Consider the following 7,215-nt stretch of genomic DNA (forward strand, 5'->3'; position numbering starts at 1 on the left):
TTTTCCCTGTTTGTTGAAAAACATAATCATTTAAACTTGCTTTTATCATTAAAATGAACTGTGGGCCACTTCTCCTCTGTCCATACATCATGCTTCTCAGCAAAGGTGAGTCTAGCCATTTGATTCTTTCTGCTAATGAGAGGTTTGGTCACTGCAGAGTGGATTTTAATCCAAATGCTCTTAAACGATGAAACACTGTATGACGAGACTGATCCTTAGGGTGCTGCCATATGTCGCGTTCTTTGACCGTTTTTAAACGGATGTGATTTTGGAAGCTGATTTTGATGGTTTTAATCTGTCTGCCTACATTTCAAGAACTGAAGATAAACAGGTTTAAAGCAGCCAAAAGCATGGTAAACATTCAAAAATGCATGTGTTTTAATCACCCTTATTGGCAGCACCCTTACTCTGTTCAGTGCTGAATGAGCAATTCCAGCTGCAGTGTTGAAACGATTACCCGTGGAGATTCTCTGCATTATCCTATCCTCTCTCTGTTTCTAGGGCGACCAGCTTCTTTTGGGGACTTCAATGTGTATGTGATGCTTTAAATATGCAATATTGGAGAATTCACATACTTGGAACCAGGAGAACGTTGAGAATGCTCAAGGAGGTGGAACAGCAGAGGCTATTGGGGTAATAATAATAATAATTACATTATTTATACAGCGTACACAGATTACGCAGAGGTGCCAGATCAGTTCCTGTCCCCAATGGGGCTCACAATCTAAACAACCTAACAGTATGTTTTGAAGCATGGGAGGAAACCGGAGTACCCGGAGGAAACCCACGCAAGCACGGAGAGAACATACAAACTCTTTGCAGATGTTGACCTGGGTGGGATTCGAACGAATAAAGCGTTCAGAGCTTAGCACGTTAGGAGGAACCGACCATCGGATCTACATTCACAGGTAGATTCCTGATAGTAGGTTTCCTTCAAAACACTGCTGTTTTACACATGTAAAATTACACTTATACTCTACACAATACACACAATGACCCTAAAATTTAGGATATTGTGCGTTGTTCTCTAATTTTGATCTCCAGTGTGTGGCAGCCCTAAAAGAGGAATCGGAGATGTGTTATCATGGCATACACAAAACCATCACCATATCGTGGTGCAATTTGCCCCAAAGTGTTGCCAGGACCTTGAGTGCCTGTGTATTACATCTGCATTGCCCCTGAAGAGGAGAAATATAGGCTCCTTTAGGACATGTATTGGGTTATGTTCACATTGGAGGTTATATTAATAGCCCCCATACCCAGAAATCTTGAAAATGAGAGAAAATAAATAAAAATTGATATTTGAGCATAGCTGGAAATGTTTACAATGGTTTCCGATGTAGATTGGCCCAGTGGTCAGCCACTTAATGTAAATATCAGATTCAGACTTTGAATTGCATTGTTTTGTGCGTTTGTCCATCTTTGCATTTGTCTTTTGCTTATACTGTACTCTTTGGCAGATTTTTGCTGTGTAATACTCTTTTATCGCCTCAAGATGGCAGCAGCCTCTCACAATCCGTTCACCACAGCGCACAGCATCACATCAGGGCACAGATTATGGCTACGTTCACACCCCCAAATCAGACCTATACAGGTGGTCCCCTACTAAAGAACACTCGACTTACATACGACCCCTAGTTACAAACGGACCACTGGATATTGGTAATTTATTGTACTTTAGCCTTAGGCTACAATAATCAGCTGTAACAGTTATCAAATGTGTCTGTAATGAAGCTTTATTGTTAATTCCGATTCTTATGACAACCCAACATTTTTAAAATCCAATTGTCACAGAGACCAAAAAAGTTCTGGCTGGGGTTACAATGATAAAATATACAGTTCCAACTTACATACAAATTCAACTTAAAAACAAACCTACAGACCCTATCTTGTATGTAACCCGGGGACTGCCTGTACAAACACTCAAACCAAACAGAAAAGACCATGCAGTAATACATGAATAAGTCCAGTGACAGTACTGTGTACCAGAAAAACCCAAAGAAAACCTCTTGAAAATCAGAGACTACCAAAAAGAGAAAAAAGAAGAAGAAATGAACAAATGAAATGATACAAGAAGTACTAATCTTTATTAATTACAATAATAAAATAGATGCATAAAAGGAATGCATCTCAGGAAAGGATACATAAAGCACGCCAGGTAATAGGTCCAAACAAAGCAGAATATATGGAAAAGTAATACAAAAAAATAATAAAATAAAAATAGTGACGGCACATATAGGTATAATGTGACCAAACACTGTAAGGATAAAACCACAGTGTAGAAGAAGAAAATGGCAGAGTAGGAATTGTAAGTGGCTTAGGCCGCGGTCACACGTACAGCTAGGCGTCCGTTCATAACGCGACGCAAGCGCACAGGGGGAGGTCCTCGGCCCGAACGCACATGCGTTTCCAGAGAAACGCATGCGATTGGCTTATCAATCGCATGTGTTTCCCTGGAAACGCATGTCCGTTCGGGCCGAGGACCTCCCTCTGTGCGCTAGCGTCGCGTTATGAATGGACGCCTAGCGGTACGTGTGACCGCGGCCTTACACAAAAACCATAATGGGAGCTAGAGTCACAGAAGCAAAAACACAACCAGTGGTGAAACTATGAACACACCGCTAAGGGTGATGCCACACATGGCGTTTTGAAACCGTTTTTGGTCCTTTTTTAACAGTCCGTTAAAAAACGCCTGCGTTTTTTGAAAACGCCTGCGTTTTTGTCCATTTTTAATTGCGCAAATTTGGAAAACCTGTCAAAAACGGCTGCGTTTTCAGAAAACGCATCCTTTTTTAAAAAACGGAAGTGTTTTTATCGCATGCGTTTTTTAAAGGTCTGCTTAAAAACGGACCAAAAACGGTTTCAAAACGCCATGTGTGGCATCACCCTAAGGCGAACATTAGGCTAATGTGCCATGAAGGACGACAGGCTATTACCTGGCGTGCACCCTGGCGCACGTTTAACCCCAGCAGGTCTTTGTCAAAGGATCCCTTATTATTTGTTTGTATTACTTTTCCATATATTCTGCTTTGTTTGGACCTATTACCCGGCGCACGTTTATGTATCCCTTCCTGAGATGCATTCCATTTTATATCTATTTTATTGTTGTAATTAGTAAAGATTAGTACTTCTTGTATCTTTGTTGAAGCCTTGGTTTTCATTTCCTCTTTTTGGTAGTCTCTATACAAACATTTATCCGAGCGTATACAGAAAGTGATACTTGAACAAAGCCTTAGATAATATCGGCGCAATGTTTTTTGCACCACTTTCACATATTATATGTTGCAGTCAGAGGATAAGGTAGAACGATCTTAGAACAGTGTAATTCTCCATTTCTCCTGTGGGGGCACTGCACACAAACTATGTTCCTCCAAGACTGATGACAGGGGGTTCTAGCAGTGGGTCACCCCATGATCCTCTTATATTGGGGGATCTCTTCTTACATCTCCATCTAACATCCCTTTTATAGGAGAAGCCCACATAAATTCAGTGTCTTATAGTCTGATGCTGACATTGGATGTGTTGTCGGATAATTCCCAGGATGTGGTGGTGTCATGTTATGAAACTTCTTTCATAATACAGGCGGTCCCCTACTTAAGGACACCCGACTTACAGACAACCCATAGTTACAGACAGACCCCTCTGCCCACTGTGACCTCTGGTGAAGCTCTCTGGATGCTTTAAAATAGTCCCAGACTGCAATAATCAGCTTAAAATTGTCTGCAATGAAGCTTTATTGATAATTCTTGGTCCTATTACAGCAAAAAAATTTGAAACTCCAATTGTCACTGGGGCAAAAAAAAAAATTGTCGAGAACTACAATGATAAAATATACAGTTTCGACTTACATACAAATTCAACTTAAGAACAAACCTACAGTCCCTATCTTGTATGTAACCCGGGGACTGCCTGTAGTTGGTTATCGCTGTTGGAAGTTGTCTGTAAGTTTGTGGCTAATAGCGTGACACCCCATGTAGGACCGCCAGGCTCTTTAATAGGGCAAATGTAATCAGACTACTAACATGTCACACCATGGACAGCAGAAGGGGGCCCTATTGTAAGGGGGCAGCAGAAGGGGGCCCTATTGTAAGGGGGCAGCAGAAGGGGGCCCTATTGCAAGGGGACAGCAGAAGTGCGCCCTATTGTAAGGGGGCAGCAGAAGGGGGCCCTATTGTAAGGGGGCAGCAGAAGGGGGCCCTATTGCAAGGGGACAGCAGAAGTGCGCCCTATTGTAAGGGGGCAGCAGAAGGGGGCCCTATTGTAAGGGGGCAGCAGAAGGGGGCCCTATTGTAAGGGGGCAGCAGAAGGGGGCCCTATTGCAAGGGGACAGCAGAAGTGCGCCCTATTGTAAGGGGGCAGCAGAAGGGGGCCCTATTGCAAGGGGGCAGCAGAAGGGGGCCCTATTGTAAGGGGGCAGCAGAAGGGGGCCCTATTGTAAGGGGGCAGCAGAAGGGGGCCCTATTGCAAGGCGGCCGACTATACTATGTACCATACTACATAGATGAGGGGGCAGAGATGCCTCATTGTTCTCATGAAGATCAAATTCCCATAGTCTCATACACAAAGTAGATGGGGTCTGTAGAAGAGACAAAGTCTACATAAGGGACCCCATATTTTTGGTGGGCTATAAATTCTGGACAGAATTCTTTAGAGATGGTTATCAATGCGAGATTGCAACAGTCTTGCGGCACTCCAGAATAGGCACAGCTTCTTAAAGGGGGTTATCCAGAAAGGGGAACTACCTTGGTTCCAGACCCGTTGCACAACCGACACCTTCATCCCCAGCCTCTTCCTCTTATGTCCTTGCAAAGAACCGGCCAGTTACTCCATACAGTAGTCCAGACAGGATGCCAATCCAGAACCAATGTATCCCCCACTCCCCTTTAAGTTTTGATAGACATAGCAGAAACTAAAGGGATTTCCATGGACTGTGCCTTAGGGCGTGTTCACACGTTGCGTCTTGGTCGCGTTTTCATTGCGTTTGAAACGCATATACAACAGCTAATGAGAGGTGATTTGCCTAATTACATTACCGTTTACGTATGTAGACGCAATGTTAACTCATGCGTTAACGATGCGTTTTGTAAACGGAAATGTTAACAGTGATGTAATTAGGCAAATCACCCCTCCTCAGCTGTTGTATATGCGTTTCAAACGCAATGAAAACTCCGGTCAAAACACAACGTGTGAACGCGCCCTTAGGGTGCATTCACACGATGCGTTGCGTCGCGTTGTGCGTTGCGTTTTTGATGCATTCCACTGGCTTCAAGAGGACCTGTCACCCCATTTATCGGCACTAGGAGCTGCTTACTAAAGTAAGCAGCTCTTAGTGCTTGATCAAACGCCGCAGTGTTAGAAGGATAGTGTTACTGGAAACCTTCGGTAACGCTATCTAACACTGCGGCGGGGTACAGTGTAATCATCGGACAGCTTGCAAAGGCGCTGCCTCTTCCCCGGACCGCCCCGCTCGCTCCATAGGCCGGCACTAGGCGGCAGTCACCACCCCTAGCCACGCCCCAACCCCGCCCCCTCATGAATACGTCGGACAGCTTTGCCAACTGTCCGACAATTACATTGTACCCCGCCGCAGTGTTTGATAGCGTTTCCGGTAACGCTATCACTCTAACACTGCGGCGTTTGTTCAAGCACTAGGTGCTGCTTACTTTAGTAAGCAGCTCCTAGTGCCGATAAATGGGGTGACAGGTCCTCTTTCAGCCTTGATTACATGCTAAGGTTACATTGTGTTTCCACTGCATCTGCTAAAACACATTGTAACCTTATGATGTAATCAAGGCTGAAGCAAGTGGAATGCGTGAAAAACGTGACGCATCATGTGAATGCGCTCTTAGGATGAGCCAATAATATTATATAGTTGGGGGGGGTCTGCGCTTCATTGTTTACCAAGCACAGCGCCATAGATTCTGTAGTGCTGGTGCCTGGTACTACAGCTCAGCCCCATCAATCTGAACAGGAACCAGCCGCAGTCTACACAATGAATATTGGGTACAGAAAAATACAGCATGGATCAAGGAACCCCCCTGTATACACATGGCACCTAATCACTAGCGGGACTGTGTGTGTGAAAGGGTTAATCCCCGGCCTTGCTATTTCAAGGTCTTGCTTAATTGAATTTTCTGTAGACGCTGGGTCTGGCCGGCCTGTGCCCATCATTAATATTAATGTATGTATCTATGCCATGTCAGACCAAGACACGATGACAGCACGGTTAAAGGGGTGGTCCAGCTGATCTCATCCTCTGACATGTCATGGAGACGAATCAGTATGTGATATCCTTGAGCTCAGGTCTCCATAGACCAGCAATAATGGGGGTCACAGTGCAAAACGACATGCTAATTACATCACCACATGCCATTGATTTTTTTGTAGACCTTTCCTTTAAAGGGTTTGCTTGCCGTAGAAATTCCTTTTTTTGGGGATGCAGTTTTTGATGTCCAAACCAGGAGTGGAGTGAGAAGAAAACGCAAAGTAGCATCTCGTATTTTAAGTTCTCATGACACCTGCTCCAGGGAACCCCAGTAATCATCAACCTGAATGCAAGTATTCGATTTCCCTGCAGCGCCCCCACAGGCAAAACAGGGCATTGCATGGTTCTCATTCTAATGCATGGTCAAAATAAATAACCTGATTTTTCCTTATTTGTGTGGAAGAGAACTAATGGCCCATTGTCCGTTTTCAGGCTTTAAGTCTTATTTTCATTCGCCGGTTCAGCCGTGTTTATCTGTGTTTATCGGTTCCGTCTGTCTTATGTTTGGATCCGCAAAATATACGGATGGTTAATGATGTTCCCTCACGTGATCAGAAATTGACTTGCAACAAAATGCTAAATTTGGCAGCAAATGTCTAAGAACAGAAGCCAACGGAGAATGAATCGTGGGATTCACTTCGTCAAAGATTTGAAAAGGAAGGTCAAAGATGCAAAAAAACGGGCAAGAATAGGGAACGCCCAGAGATTTTTCTTGTGCATCCTGTAAATACGTTAGGGTGATGCCACACATGAACCCGTTTTTGATCCGTTTTTAAGCCGTCCAAAAACGCATGCGTTAAAAAAACTGTTTTAATTAAGATAATTGGTAAAACCTGTCAAAAACGCATGCGTTTTTGGGCGGACTTTTTAAAAACGGACCAAAAACGGGTTCAAAACGCCATGTGTGGCATCATCCTTATTATGTGCGGGGTCTTAGGCTTCACATAGGA

Source organism: Engystomops pustulosus, chromosome 9 (assembly GCF_040894005.1).
Source record: "Engystomops pustulosus chromosome 9, aEngPut4.maternal, whole genome shotgun sequence".
In the NCBI taxonomy this organism is placed as follows: Eukaryota; Metazoa; Chordata; class Amphibia; order Anura; family Leptodactylidae; genus Engystomops; species Engystomops pustulosus.